Here is a 16899-nt window from a genome sequence, read left to right on the forward strand (position 1 = left end):
ATAAATAAAATAGTTTAAATAATTTTTTTTTCATCTTCTTTGGAAACCTTAAGAATTCATTTTTAGGTTAATCCAACTAGATATTATTAATTTGCTAACACAACAGTGAAGATTGTTATTCCTATGCATAGCACACATTTATGAGAGATGTGCTAAAAATGTCCAATGAAACATTTGAAGTGAAAAATAAATTAATTAAAAAAAAAATATTGCCTGAAAAGTAATGCATAATCACGCTTATGAAACATTTGAAATTGCAATTCTAAATCCTATCACACCTATGCAAGCCAATTTTAATAAACAGGAATGAAATGAGGATACTCTAAAGCTAGATAGAATGAAAAGAAAATTAAAAAAAAAAAAGGAAGAGAAAGGTGTGAAGTTGCACTGGGAATTGATGCAAAACGACAAACTTGTCATGTTTTTATATGCTTGGAGAAAAAATACAGGCTCAGAGGAAAATTATTATCAACTGATGATTATTCCTCCACTCTTGAAGAATAAATGAAGCCAGTCTAGCAAAAGAGCACTCTCAAAAAAAAAAAAAACCCATAAGATATGTGGCTCAGTGAACTGGCATGAGACAATCATTATTTAATCAGAATGTCCTCTGGAAAGAATCAAGGATTTTTTAACAGAAGTTTTTAGAGTACCATTCTAATTTATATATTTGACGCCTATCTTATTCAGCCTTCTGACATTCAGAATACATTCACACACTGATGCTGTTAAGCAATTCTTTGTCAGTCCCCAAGCATTTATTTCCTTTCCGCTCAACTCCTCATTCCATGCTATAGCTCCAAGCTGTCTCCTAAGCTTGTCATAATCACCAGCCTTATATTTCTTAATTTGCCAAAAATTTGAGAGAATGTTATCTTAAGATCAACTGCTACACAACTATAATACTTCTTTTTAACAACATTAAAGGCACAAATTAAGACTTTAGATCTTTTGTCATTACAATTTGAATTGTTTCACTTACTCATTGTTGCATGTAAACTGTAACATGTTGCTTTTGCTCTAAAGATACTGGTTTGAAACTCAGCAAAATATAAACCAGTTAATAAACATCTTTTTATAATTTAGTTCATTTGATGTTGTAATACCAAATAAGTTATGAATAATGTCCAACACCTAAGCTTGTCTATTAGTGTAATACAACTCGTGCTGTTTGCTTAGACCCTCATGAACTGAAACTAGAACATCCAACCTATTATGCAAAAGAATGGCTTCTCCCCACAGAAGTTTCAATGGATTTTAAACTCTTAAAGACCTATTCCTAAGAACTCTAGACATGTGTGAAAGGTTTCAGTTCATTATGCTGCTGGAATCTCAGAACCAATTTTGAAGGTTCCCAAAAAATATAATCTAGCACCCATGTTTTTTCCTGTCAACAAATTCTTTTCTTTGTCACTTTTCAATTGGTAATGGGTTGGTAACTTAACTTTGTTAAATTTTTTATGTCTATTTCAGTTTTTTTTTTTCAGGAAAGTTATTATTTATTAGTCAGAAGTTATTATCTTGTCTGAAACATTGGATATTATGAGAGGAAATTTGTGATAAACCAAGATCTTTCTTGCAAAGAGGACAGGAATGAGTTTTGACAGAAATGAAGATGAGGAAATTGTTCTCACCTCACAGAAGAAGCATGGAAATCACTGTTTAAAATACTGTGATGGATGATCCTTAATGTTCATATGCTTATTTGAGAAAGAGAAAATGTGGAGTGCACTATCATCAGAAAAATTATGATTATGACTTGAGAACAGTGAGAGGTCAGGGATGAGGACAAACAAAAAGTATGGAAGCCTGTGGTAAACCTACACTGAGAGTGAAATTTGAAGAAAGGAGGCCATTGCCATCATGTAATGACTGACTGTATAACTGGCTGCTTGGAAGGATAAAAGAGAATAGTGTGACAGGAAGGGTAGTCAGTGTGTTGCCTAGGTATGACTGTGGTGAAATGAGATGGAGAGCAAGGATTATGAATGATATGCTGGCTGAAATGTGTGAGGAGATGGGAGTACAGTTTGTTAATGTGTGGAATGAGTTTGAGGGGCAAAGTGAGCTGCATGGGAGTGATGGACTGCATTTGAGTGGTTATGGTGCGAGTCGCTTGGAGAGACTGCTGCTGGAAGGTAGAGAAGTGAATAAAGAGAATGGATCAGATCGAGAGGGGGGAGTGATGTGGAAGAGCAGGAGATGGAAGAGGTGGATATGAATGGGGAAGTGAGTGTTATGAGCAGAGAAAATGAGAGAATGAGTGTGCAAGAAGAGCAGGGAAACTCAGGTTGGACAAGGGTACACAGTGTGAGAAAGGTGGAACATGCATGTGTAGGAAGGGAAGGTATGGGGTGACCAGGGATCAAGAGGAAACAGTTGGAATTGAAAAGGGTTCTGAAATGAAGAAGCAGAAAGGGAAATGGCCCCAGTCGAGCATGGAGGGAGCACATTAAGTGAGTGGTATCAGTGGAACTAGCTGTAGATCCAGAAATGAGCTGTTGTGTTTGTATACAAATTCTATAAGTATAAGAAACAAGGCATATGAAATGGTTGCACTAATTGCATCTGTTCACCCAAAGATTGTCGGAATAAGTGAGATGGTTGGAAGAGGATGACATCCTGACAGGAATAGAGATGGAAGGGTATGATGTGTTTCGTAAGGATAGAAGGGGTAAAAAGGGAGGCGGAGTGCTATTGATGACAGAGAAAGAGTTATATCCATATAAAGTAGAGATGCAAGATGGAAATAGTGCCAGTGGTTCTGAGGCAGTAAGAATGTATGGTGTGAGATAGAGGTGAATGGAATCAAATACTTGATGGGATGTTGTTTTAGACCAGGTAAGTGGATGGTGGTGATAGTGAAATGTATAGCCAATTAGCCAAGCAAATAAGAAAAGGGTGATCATTATTGGTGATTTTAATTATGGCATTATAGACTGGAATGATCAGATAGCAACTGGAAGTAAAGAAAATGAGTTTCTTGAGTTTTTGAGGGATAACTACCTCACAGAGTATGTAACAGAGGGCACACGAGGATTAAGGGTCTTGGATTTGGTCATCTCATCAGAGGATGTAATTATAAATGAGGTGAAAATTATTCACCAATTGGTGAGAATGACCATGAGGTGATTACCTGGGTGGTTGCCAGCAGTGCGAGGACCCCTGTGAGAAAAGGGTATATGTGGAACTACAGGGGGGGAGGATGATTATGAAGAGCTCAAAAGAGATCAATGCAGCTTGGGGGATTTTCAAAAACTATCTAGTAGATGCAATGTCTAAATGCATTCCAAGGATGAGAAGATTAAATAAGGTAGGTGTGAGATGGAAGATTAAGCATGCAATACAGAGAAGAAGGGTATTGTGGAGGCGGCATAAGAGAAGTGGAAATAATCAATTTTATGAGGTCTACAAAGACCAGGCAAGGAGGGTGACATGGTTGGTGAGATTAGCAAAGAGAGGTATGAACAGCAGTTAGCTAACAAAGCCAAAAAGAATCCTAAGAAGTTCTTTCGATATGTAGCCAGCAAAAGAAAGAATGATTATGGAAGGATGACATTGATTGAAGACAATGGTATAAAGACAGCTGTTGCAGAATGTGTGGTGGATATATTAAATGAGCAGTTTATAAAGATCTTTCAGTCTTGCGAATGTGACTTAATGGAGATATTGAGAGCAGTTGATGATGGGAAGGAGAGACTGACTGTAAGTGAGCAAGAGGTGTTTGGGGAGTTGAGTAAACTAGATGTAAATAAGGCTGTGGGACTTGATAATATATCACCGCGTATTCTGAAGGAATGTGCCAGAGAATTGACACCTGCCTTGACATATTTTTTTAATACGAGTCTTGCACTTGTTCAAGTTCCTAAGGAGTGGAAGGAGGGCAAGATTGTGCCACTTCATAAAGGAGGTGATCGAACTTAAGCATCAAACTATAGGCTAAATCTGTGTGTCAGGTGTTGTAGTTAAGTTGTCTGAGAAGCTTGTGAGAACTAGGATCCAGAGTTCGGTTGACAACAATGGTATTATCTTTGATGGACAGCATGGATCTGCTAAAGGGAGGTCATGTTTTAGTAATCTACTTACTTATTACAATAAAGTGACTGCTTCCTTGGACAGAGGAGAAGGATACAGAGTAATATACTTGGATTTTGCAAAGGCTTTTGATAGAGTACCTCATGATAAGTTGACAGTCAAACTAGAGCAGATGGAGTTGGATACTAGATTAGTGCATTGGATTGGAGACTAGCTATTTGATAGGTATCAACAAGTTGTGTACGGTGTTGTGATATCCAGGAAAAGGAAAGTCACTAGTGGAGTGCCTCAGGGGTCTGTTTTAGGGCCATTACTATTTAACTTGTATATTAATGATATTGGTGAAGATTTGGATGGAGATATTCAGTTGTTTGCAGATGATGCAAAGTTGGGACGAACCATAAAGAGTAGCGAAGATGTTGTGGCCTTACAAGAAGACTTGAATAAATTGAGTAACTGGGCACGGAAATGGGGATATGAGTTCAATGTTGCAAAATTTAAGGTTTTAAAATTTGGAAAACAAAGATGGGATGCAGAATTTATGCTTGGTGAGAATATATTGTTGGAGGTAGAGGAAATAAGAGATCTGGGGATGATAGTGGATAAGGATCTAAAATTTAGGGGACACATCGCCAAAATTGTGAAGACAACACAAAGGCTTCTGGGAATGATGCGAAGGACACTGACGTGTAGAAATAGGGAGATTCTTGTTCCGTTGTATAACGCTTTGATCCACACATGGACTATTGTGCCCAGATTTGGTCACCGGGTTTACAGAAGGATGAAGAGATGTTGGAAAGGGTCCAAAGACGACTGACTAAGGTAGTTTCTGACCTCTGGAATGTTGAGTATGAGGAAAGATTGAGAAGATGTAATTTGCTGAGTCTGGTGGACAGGAGGAAGAGGGGGAGATATGATAGAGACCCTACAAGTTGGTAAGGGGTTGTTACAGGATCAATGGTGGAGAAGTTATACAGAGAATAGTGAGAGATCAGGGGAGAACCAGAGGTCATCCCTGGAAACTATATAAAGAGGGGGTGAGTAGGGTAGTGAGAGGCAGGTTTTTTTGGTGCAGAGTTGTGAATGATTGGAATGCTTTGCCTGAGAGTGTGGTGTCTGCATGGAGTTTGAGTGTGTTTAAGACACAGTATGATGATGGTGTGTGTGTGTGTGTGAGAGAGAGAGAGAGAGAGATAAAAGGACCTCCCAGATGAGTCTTTGACTCCATGGGATCTTGGGGTAGTAATAATAATAATAACTTTCCACTACTAAGTAAACTTCTATGCCATATCTGATCAAAAATTTTGGCATTACTAAAAGTGACTACAGTTGTTACTCTACAGCATTTCATGACTTTTGCATATTCACATAGGCTAGGAGATTCACTGTGAACTGAGAAATTAGCATCTACAGTCATGTTTGAGGATTAATAAACAGGCCTCCAGGTGAGAGAACTAAGAAGTCAACAGAGGTGCTCTTTATCCCTCCCCCCCTTTTTTTTGGAATGGGATGAAATGCTTTCAGATAAAAAAAAAAAGAAAAAAAAAAGTCTAACCTTGATCTACATGAAAAAATACAGAGATGACAATGTATGGATAGATTATGCATACAAATCTCAGGAGGAGCAGGGACAATCAACTATGAAGCTAGTATATTTGCCTATTTAATATTTTTAAAGGACTATTTAAGTCCTTTATCATCCATGTTATTTTATTATTATTGTGTGACACCTCCAGGGAGTCCAAAGACTCATCAAGGGAGAGTGTGCCAACAGCAACAAGCGACTGATCCCTTCCAGCTACTAACCACGCTCAAACTTGCTTAACTTTTATCATGAGCCATTAGTAGCAGAGGCTCTACCAATCAACCAACCTTTGCTAACAATTAAAAGAACACAGTTTTGGTTTAACACGTGTTATGTAAAGGTTTGTGAGATTTGATAGCAAATTGTATCTGAGAGATACCGTGAACTCCAATGCTGGTATAATATTTGTTTATTTATTTTTTTTAAATGGCTGGAAAAATATATCGAACAGGATAATGCATCAGATGTTGAAGAGATTCAGTGAATGTTACTCAAGTCCAATAATTATTATTATTATTATTATTCCTGATACCTCCAAGGAGTCCGAAGACTCATCGCGGGAGGACATCTTCAACTGTCTCTACACCTTACCTCTACTACAAATCAACGCCATCTACCGCCCACCTCCAACACCACCACAACTAGTAATTTTTGTCTGTAAATTGCGTGTTCTGAAGGGCCGATTTGTATGTATGCGGGATGAAAAACCCTGCCACCTCCGTATGAGATCGGCTAACTCACCATCGATTGAAATCGACCAGATAAAGATCCCTCCCGTCACGACGAGAATCGAACTTAGGCCTATTCCAATCGAAGGGTGCAATGTACCGTCGTTCTTCCAATTGCGCTACGGAGGCGCTATAATGAGAATGATAGAGTCGAATGCAAACTGAAAGTGATTTAGAAGATGATGATGATTATGTGAAAGTTCATTCAGAAGATTCAGATACCGAAAAAGACATTTCAAGTGAAGAAAGGGAAGATGAATTAAACACAAATGAAGAGTATTTTCTTGGAAAGGATAAATAATCAAAATGGAAGAAAAATTCCAATAAGAAGACAAATTAGAAAACAGCCACAGAATATTTTGTGTCAACTTCTGCCAAAAGCAAAAAATGCCAAAAAAGTTTGAAACCTGGAATTGCTTTATCACAAATGATATTTTAGATTTAATCTTATTATATACAAATAAATACATCGATTCTATTTCGAACCAGTATTCAAGAGAAAGAGATGTTAAACGAATAGACAAAACAGAATTGAAAGCATTTTTAGGCCTCTTATATCTAGCTGGTTTACATCGCAACATTCGGCTAAATTTTTATTCTTTATATTTCTGTTACATGCAACTTAAGCTGCAATTTTTAAGACCACGACCTCCGCAGTGTTCACATGGATGTGTTTAAACCAATCCCAAAATTCCGATACTGTTTCTCCTATTGATGAACTGAGCGGATAGCTCTTCACTCCACTGTGAATTAACTATTCATATGCATTTTGGAGAAAATGTTTAGGTAGCAGATGTTTTAAATTACCTGGTATTAGAATACGGTGCTTAAGGGTCAAAGCTGTATAACTGAGAGGAGGCCTCCACATAGCCTTTAAAGGAATGCAGAAAACCGACCAGGACTTCTGACCTAATGTCCAATCCTCACCTTCTCATGGTGCACCCTGTTGGGTATCTACTGGGATACTGAATGAATGAGGATGGGTTGGCAATTTGGGATTTAGCCGACCAAATTGTATTCTTATTGGCTTAAACCACAATACAAAATGATGGTACAACATGACAAAATTTCATGCCAGCTGGGGCGTCGTCTGGTTAAACAAGGCCCCGTTGTTTTCACCAGGGAACCAAGGCAAAAAGCGAAAAATCAGTTACTGGAACTAACCCTAAAACACACCCCCAACTCAATATCACCAGAGTTGAAGATCGGTACTATCAACATAAGAAGCCTGAATGGTAAAGAAATGGAGTTGGCAGAGGAATTAGATAAGTACAAGATCGATATAATAGGGGTGACTGAAACAAAAAAGACAAAAACTGATGAGACCTTTCTGAGCAATAAATACAAAATGTTATATTCAGGCAATGACAATCAAGGAAAAGAAGGAGCAGCCATAGTATTCAACACTAAATACGAGGCTAATCTTCTTGAATGGCAAGCAGTCTCAAGTAGAGTGATTTTGGCAAATATCAGAATGGGGAACTGGACAATGAGACTTATTTGTGCCTATGGTCCCACAGAAGACTCTACTAAGGTAGAAGTGGAAGAATGTTTTGAGGCTCTAGAGAAAGCTACTGACACAAGGAAAAAGGGAAAGTTGGTCCTTGTTGGGGATCTAAATAGCAGAGTAGGAAGTGATTGTGAGACATACAAAAATATTTTGGGAAAATTTGGAGAAAAGAGCAAGGCTAATAATAATAGCAAATACCTGTTGGATTTCTGCTCACGACATGGACTGGTTATTACTAACACCATGTTCCAACATAAAAATGTGCACAAATTCACATGGAGAGAAGAGGGAAGGAATAAGAAAAGTCTGATTGACTATGTTATTGTTGATAGTGATGTTACAGTGGTGTCCTCCCTTGCGCAGGACACCAGTGTGTACACAGGATTTGAAATTGGAAGTGATCACTATTTAGTCTTGAGCAGGATAAAATTGAATTTCATATTGAAAAGAATAACATATAAGAAAGTTTTAAAGCGAATAAAAGTTGAGCAGCTCTCAGATGTGAACTGTAGACTAAAATACACAAAGATTATTGAAGAAAAAATGAAAGAGTTTGAAAACAGGAACCAAACCTTGAAGAAAACCCTGACTGATTCAGCAGAGGCATGTGGTGAAGTTGTCTGCAAGGATAGAAAAATCAGAACTTCATGGTGGACACAAGAAGTAAAAGAGGTAGTGAAGGAAAAGAAGAAAGCATATCAAAAGTTACTGACAAATAAGTCAGCTTGTGCTCTTAGAGAATACAGAGACAAATATAAGAAAGCTAAACACTGTGTAAAACTAGCTAAACAAAAGTCATAGGAGGACTTTGACAAGAACATAGAAAATAAATATCAAGAAGTTGGCAAAATATTCTGGAGGTTGTTGAAGAAGCTCAGAAATGGAGGAAAGAATGCTGTAAAAGGAATTAGAGATGATAAAGGTGACATGAAAACAGGAGAAAAAGATATCCTTGAAGTATGGAGTAATTATTATTATTATTATTGTTGTTGTTCCGGGAAACTCCAAGGAGTCGACAGACTCATCGATTAATCTCAAAAATTATTACTCAACAATTATTCATCTCAAAAATTATAATTTATTTAAAAATTTTGACATTATATTGAGCAAATTATATTAAATTTCTTACACTGTAATCTTTTTTACGATTCTATTCATAGTATGCACATGGGATGTATTGCCAGATGAGGGGCTCAAAAGAAATTATCATTGTGCGCAAGAACAACTATTCAACATTCACACAATATCTATCATATCTTGCCTTGAACTCATTAACGGTCGTAGCACCCACAGCAGACTCTGGAAGCTTATTCCACTCATTTACCACTCTCCAAGTAAAGAACCTAGCTCTAAAACACCCTTGTCAACCACGCTCTTGCCCAGCTTCCATGCATGGCCCCTAGTCCTCCCACCACCAGTCATATTTTCAAAAATATCTTCTGGATCAATCTTATAAAAACCCTTCAGTAATTTGAATGTCTCAATCATATCACCCCTCCTTCGCCTATCGTCTAATTTCTGCAATCCACAAATCTTCAACCTATTCTCATAAGGTTCATTCCACAGACCTGCTATTATCTTGGTCAATCGTCTCTGGACCCTCTCCACTTCCTCCCCATCACGAAGAAACCCTGGTGCCCATAGCTGGGCACAGAAGTCCAGATGGGGTCTTATCAAGGCTCGATACAGAGGAACAACAACTTGTTCGTCTCTGCATGTTAAAGTATTTTTCAGAAGCCAAGTGATTTGGTGAGCTGTTTTAGTTACTTCTGCAATGTGCCCCCTAAACTTCAACTCCCTATCCACCAACACTCCCAAATCCCTGGCCTCATCAATCTCCTGGAGTACAGTTCCACCAACGCGATATACTGCTGCTATTCTTTTCACCCCAAAGTGCATAACCTTACACTTTGGCACATTAAATTGACATCCATTTTTCCTAGCCCAGTCCTCCAAACTATCCAAATCATCCTGTAAAATGTTGACATCCTGTGCACTCATAATTGCTCTACCCAACTTTGCAACATCAGCAAACAAGTGAGCACTTCCTCTCAGATCCTTTCCAATATCATTGATGAACAAATTGAAAAGCAGTGGTCCAAGAACAGAGCCCTGTGGCACTCCACTAGTCACAAGACGTCTTTTAGACTCCACTCCTGAATAAACCACTCTTTGATATCTCTCCTTCAACCACCCTCCTATCCATCTCACCAACCATATATCTATCCCCATCTGCTCCAGTTTACTGATTAGGGTTCCATGTGGTATCCTATCAAAGGCCTTGGCAAGGTCCAGTAGTATCACTGTCAACCCATTAACCCTATCCAGTTCAGCCATCACTGTGTTATAAAACGTGAGCAAGTTACTGAGGCATGATCTACCCTTCACAAAACCATGTTGTCCCCCATACAATATCCCATTTTCATCTATCCAATCCTGTATTCTTTTCTTGACTAATTTCTCTAAGACCTTGACAATCATTCCTGATATGCTAATCGGTCGGTAATTTACAACAGCAGTCTTGGAACCACCTTTATGCAGTGGAACTATTTTCCCCTCTTTCCACCCACTCGGGACTAACCCAGACTCAAATTAAACAAAATGGTCAAGGGTACTGACAATTCTTTAGCTGCTTCTTGTACAACACGAGCTGGTATACCATCCAATCCCACAGATGTATTGACATTGAGGTTATGCAATAGACTACTCACCTCCACTTTATTAACCACAATTCCGGTCTAATCTACTGGTTTATTCGTTTCCGCAATGTCACCACCTGGATGATATACTCTTGCAAAGTGCTCACTCAGTAACTCAACTATCTCAACTGATTCAGTTACCTCCCTACCATCGGCATTCTTTAAAATCAATCTGCCATGTACATTTTTCCTTTTACTTGCTACATATCTAAAAAACTGTTTAGAATTCTCTTTAGCCTGCATGGCCAATGTTCTTTCGTAATCCTTTTTTGCTTTTCTTACCAAACTCGTTACCCTTCTGGCCTGCGCTTTATACCGTTCATGTGCCTGCTGGTCACCCTTCTCCTTAAATTCCCTCCATAGTTGTTTCTTTTTTTGCAGCTCAAGCTTAATGGTGTTATTCATCCATTTAACCCCTACTTGATTTATTATTCGGACTCTAGGTATACAGTCAGCCATTGCTTCATGCAAGCACTTCTTAACTACCTCCCATGCACTATCAACTTCTAGTCGTTGTAGTTGTACATGCCATGGCACTGAACCAATCAACCTCCTAAGCTTGTCATACTTTCCAGCCCGATAATTCCACATGTACCCTGTCTTAATTGAAAATTCTACACCTTTAGCCACCTCCCAAGTTAAGACCCTATGATCACTCTCACCGATTGGTGGCAATGTGGTCATATTTGTTACAGCCAAATCCTCAGATGTAATTACTAGGTCAAGCACTCTCTGACCCCTAGTATTTTCCATTACATGCTGTCGCATGTAATGGAAAATACTAGGGGTCAGAGAGATAGTTATCTTTTAATAACCGCATAAAATCCAGTTCCTTCCTTCCGTGTGTCCTCTCCTCACTCCAATCAATGCGACCATAGTTGAAATCTCCCATAATAATCACCCTCCTTCCACCCATTTCTTCTATTTGCTTGTGCATACTGTCACCACCATCTTTTCGATAATTACTCTAATAAATTGCTAAATGAATCAAGCAGTGATAGCACAGTGGTAAAAAATACTCAACAGGCAAACAGTCAGGAATACATATCCATACTTGAAGTAGAAAAAGCCATCAAAGGCTTGAAATGTGGAAAGGCAGCAGGGAAGATGATATTCGACCAGAAATGCTGAAGTATGGTGTTATAAAAGTCTTACAGTGGCTGCACTGCATAGTTCAGAAGGCGTGGACAGAGGGACGAATTCCCAACGATTGGAGTAGAGCTCTCATAGTACCCATATATAAAAAGGGAAATAAAACTGAATATGAGAATTACAGAGATATTTCTCTACTGAGTGTTCCTGGTAAGATTTATGCTAGTATACTTGAGAAACGGTTGAGAAGAATTGTGGAAGAAAAGCTTGGTGAAGAACAAGCTCGATTCAGGCCAAATAGAGGCTGTCAGGATCAGATCTTCACTTTACGACAAATTTTGAGAAATCATGGAATTATTTAAGTTTTGTAGATCTGGAAAAGGCATATGACAAGGTGGCAAGAGAGAAGCAATACTTAGTATTTTTGAGTTGTAAATCAGCAGTTAGGATTGAAGGAAGTACTGGAAGATGGTTTAATGTTAAATCTGATGTGAGACAAGGATGCACATTATTTCCTCTTTTATTCATTATCTATATGGATCACATTATGAAGGAAAGTGGTATTAAACCTGATATCAAAATTGGAGATGTTAATGTCAGCTCTTTGCTTTATGCAGACGATGTTATACTTCTAAATAAATCTGTTACAAGTCTGCAAGATTCCCTGACCAAATCGAATAACTGTTGTAATAGATATGGTATGAAGGTCAGCAATAAAAAGACAAAGACAATGAAAATAGGCAGAGTCACTGAAAATGTCAACTGCATTGTTAATGGAGAACCTGTAGGACAAGTAAAAAATTTCAGCTACTTAGGCACGATTTTTAGTGAAGGTGGTAAATTAAATATTGAAATAGACAACAGAATCAACAAAGTTGGTATGATAGGAAGTCAACTGAATAAATTCATATGGAATAAGAGAGAAATTAGTCAGAACACTAAATTAGCTGTATACAAGACCGTGTTCAAACCAGTTTTAACGTATGGATCTGAGAGCTGGGTCAGAAGTAAAACACTTGACCAAAGACTAGAGACCGCAGATATGAGTCCTGAGAAAAATTAGAGGCATGAACAGATGGCATCAATGGCAATATCATTTTAAAAACGAGGATATTAGGAAAGAACTTGACATTGTCAGCATCCAGGAATGTGTTAGCAGAGCTAATCTAAGATGGCATGGACACTTCAACAGAATGGGCGAGGAAAGATTAGAAAAACAAGTGTTCTCCGCCAGGTTGGCAGGAAAACGACTCAGAGGAAGACCAAGATATAGATGGATTGATACGATACAAAGTGCCCTAGACGATGGAAATATAAGATCTAATAATGTTGGAGTCTTGACAAGTTACAGACAGATTTGGAGGAAAATTGTAGATAGGAAGTTAGTAATGATGTAAATTTGTCATGTAGTACTATCATATCCTGTACACCCCTTGAGGGTATATGGCAGGAATTTGATGATGATGATGGTTATTAGAATGCCACCTAGTTTACAGAAATTCTGTAGTGGCCTGAAAAAATTCCATCTGGTCTCTAAGAAAAGGTTTCCAGATTATCTAACCTTTACTCCACCCACAGCACTAAAAAAATGATATAGGTTTCCAACCATTCATGGGTGAGAGTGACATTAAAAAAGAAACAAAAAAAGTAATGATGGATATGGGTATGGAGATTTTGACAATCTTTGCTGATTTCACCAACTGGTAGCTGAGTTAACACCTGATTCATCATTATTCATTTAGTGTCACTCAAGGAGATATCCACATAGCCTTTTGAGAAATGCACAGATGGTTCCAAGAAATTGCTACTGAACATTTAAAAGACAGGGTAATCCAACTAAGCCAGAAAATTGGCAAGCCCATAGAATCAAAGGATATTCAGTCGGTACATAGATTACCTCAAAAAAGGAAAAGAGAAGGGTTTTTTCAAATTGCAGAGGTTGGAGAAACCCCTCCCTTTCTCCATCATGGTAAGACTTACTAACAGCCCAACAAAAGTTAACCTCATGAAAGCTAGCTGGATTAAAAAAACCAGTAGTCAAGGGTCTGAATGGAACTCACGACAATACTTCAATGTACTTGTCCAAATACTTAATGCCATATTATCAGAAATTATTCTATTATACCCAATAATGGAGTGTATTGTGTATTGCAAATTCTTCACATACATTGAAAAATTCCAAATCATCCCACAAACACAATATGGCTTTCAAAAAAATAAAGTAACAGCAACACTCCTGGAAGATTTCACAGACCTAATAAACACTGCATTAGATAAAAACAGAATAGTATTAGTCGTTTTTATTGACCTAACATAAGCATTTGACACACTAACAGACAAAGCCTTGTTGAACAAACTGACACATGTCGGAATCAGAGGTCATCTACTCCAGTGGTTCAAAACATACATGAAAAACAGAAAGGACATCATACATATAGGATCAGCGCAGAGCAAAGAGGTACCAGTAACAGGAGCTGTTCAATCTCCCATTCTTTTTATCATATACACACACACACACACACACACGATATTAGCCATCTTCCCCTAAAAAGTAAAATCTTCCAATATGCAGATGACACGGCCATAGTATCCATTCATAACAATGTAAATATCACTTACACAAATATGCAACAGAACATCAATCAAATTACTAACTGGCTAGCTGAAAATGGCATATATATAAACCCTGAAAAAACAAAGCTAATGATATTCAAAAACCTTCAAACCCCACCTACAGAAACTAAATATCTCACTATCCAACATCCTATACAAAGCACTGATCCTAAAACCACAACCATCACACAAGTGAAATCAACACGTTATCTAGGACTCTTCCCTTCAATGCTGATCAAAGTTGGAATAGCCATACAAATTATCTACACAACAATTTCAGGATAATAGCAAGCAAACCATACCAATTAAAAGACATTGCTCCGACACACAAAAATACCAATTTATAAAGCATTATGTGAAAACATTTTAACATATGCAATTACATCATAAGCATTCTGCACACAGACTACAAACTTAACAGATTGCAAAATAAAATGGTAAAACTGATATTCTGGGAACAAAGTGAACAGCCCACACTTATACTGGCAGCAAGGAGAGAACACAAAATATTTAAGGTGAAACAATTATGCCACTACACAATCATGTTAAAACATTACTTCAGTCCAACCTACAGAGTAACTACAGAGAACAACATATCAGATAACAAGACCACAGTCAATAAACTACATAACATATAAGTATAATAATCACTATAGAAAAGCTACCTAAAACTTCTACATACTTGACATGATAAACAAACTGCCATTCGACGACAGAAACCTAGGGACCTACAGAGAGCTGAAACAGGTGCTATATAAATATTATAGCGAGACTGAAAATTAGAGGGAAAGCTCTCTTATATATACCCCCCCCCTTGCAAAAAAAAGTTAAACTGTGCTCTAGCAGTGGTAGTCTGTGGGCATGTGTACTCGCCTCTACACATTAACTGAAAAAAGCATTCTCTCTCTCAACACACACACACACACACATATATAAGTTTCTAAGCACATACAAAGAGACAGTTAAATTTATATCTGGCTTGCAACGGGTATTGAAACAAAACCAACACCATCTGTTATCTTCCTCGCATAAGCTCTGCAGAAACTTTAAGGATGAAAGCAGAAATGTCACTCAAACAAACATTATTATTATTATTATTCATTCAAAAAAATAGCGATGTTAAAAAGTGAAATGAATCCATTCAGCATTCCCTACTGATAACAAAAATAAACTCTAAATATAATTTGTAAATTAAAATGAACTGCAAATTGAAATATAAATGTAAATAACAAAATGCAGCAAACAATTATGTATATATTTATGTAAAATTATTCCACATCTAATATCGTTATTTTGAAAAATCTCTCTCTCAATACATTAAATGAATCATCATAAACATATAAGGGAAAAAATGTAAAATACATTGTTAGTATTATTATTTACACACATTAAATAAGATATTCACTTAACATTAAGTATGGAATATTTGTAGCGAACAAAAATGTAACAGTAACACTCAAATTGTATATTTGTAAATAATCTGTATATGTGAAGATAACAAACTTTGTCAAAAAAAAAAAAAAATTATTGCACCCTCCATGGAGTTGCCAGACTCACTGTGGGAGGTTCATTCAACTGATAACATTTATCATACCGAATCTTAAAATTTTTAACACTCCTTGCACTAACGATGCAATGCATTCTATCCACTGACAATTCTCCATGTAAAACATCTACTCCTCACACACCCTCTTCACCACATTCTTACATAACTTCCAGGGATGATCTCTGGCTTTTCCCCCTCTCACCTTCTACTCTTTTTATAATCTCATCTGAATAAATCCGATAAAATCCTATCACTAACTTAAATGTCTATCATATCATCTCTTTTCCTCCTATCCGCCCAACTCTGCAATCCACATTTTTTTTATCCTCTCTCTCTCTCCATAGCCAGCAATCCAGTCCTCATATTGTTTTACTCACTCACCTCTGGACCCTCTCCAATGTCTCCACATCACACTGAAAATCAGGTGACCAGATTTGAGCACAATAGTCCAAGTGTGGTCTGACTAGTGCTTTATACAGTGGACACAACTACTTCCTTATCCCTATGTGTCAGAGTACTTATCATAGCATCACTACGATGTGCAGCCTTTGCAACACGCACTCTAAACTCCAGTCTACTGTCAACCATCACAACGAAATCTCTAATCTCATCCACTTCCTGCAGAATGGCACCATTGATATAGTACATAGCCTTATATTTCTGCACTCCAAAATGCAACATCTTGCACTTATTGATATTAAAACTACAACTCCACTCCTTTGTACAAGTAAAAAAAAATGTCTATTCAAATCTTTCTGAAGGGAATTAACATCTGCAGTGTTACTTTTATAAGGAGATAAAAAGAGATTTCAATGACATCCAGCAATGGTGGCAACACAGACACAATCAGGAAATGTGACAAGGAGAAACATCAGACAAGATAAGAGAAAACAAGAAAAGCTGGTGGGGAAAGAAAATGTACAAGCAGCGATGCAAAGGGAGAAAGCAGCAAAGAAAGTTTGGGATGTCTCTCAGAGGGATGAAGATCATGAATTCTAGAGAAAAGAAGAAAGAAGCAAAAAAAAAAGTAGTGGTGCAAAAGCATATAAAAATGTGTATAATGAATTAGAAACAACAGAAGGTTTACAGGT

General features: G+C 37.5%; 1 protein-coding gene across 3 annotated transcripts in view; it reads right to left on the bottom strand.

Annotated features, from left to right (window-relative positions):
• Window positions 1-16899, bottom strand: part of mRpL33 (mitochondrial ribosomal protein L33) — a 69517-nt gene that overhangs the window by 46834 nt on the left and 5784 nt on the right. The gene's annotated exons all lie outside the window — the stretch shown is intronic.

This window comes from Typopeltis vanoorti, chromosome 7, assembly GCF_054136105.1.
Source record: "Typopeltis vanoorti isolate ZY-2024b chromosome 7, IOZ_Tvanoo_1.0, whole genome shotgun sequence".
Classification (NCBI taxonomy): domain Eukaryota; kingdom Metazoa; phylum Arthropoda; class Arachnida; order Uropygi; family Thelyphonidae; genus Typopeltis; species Typopeltis vanoorti.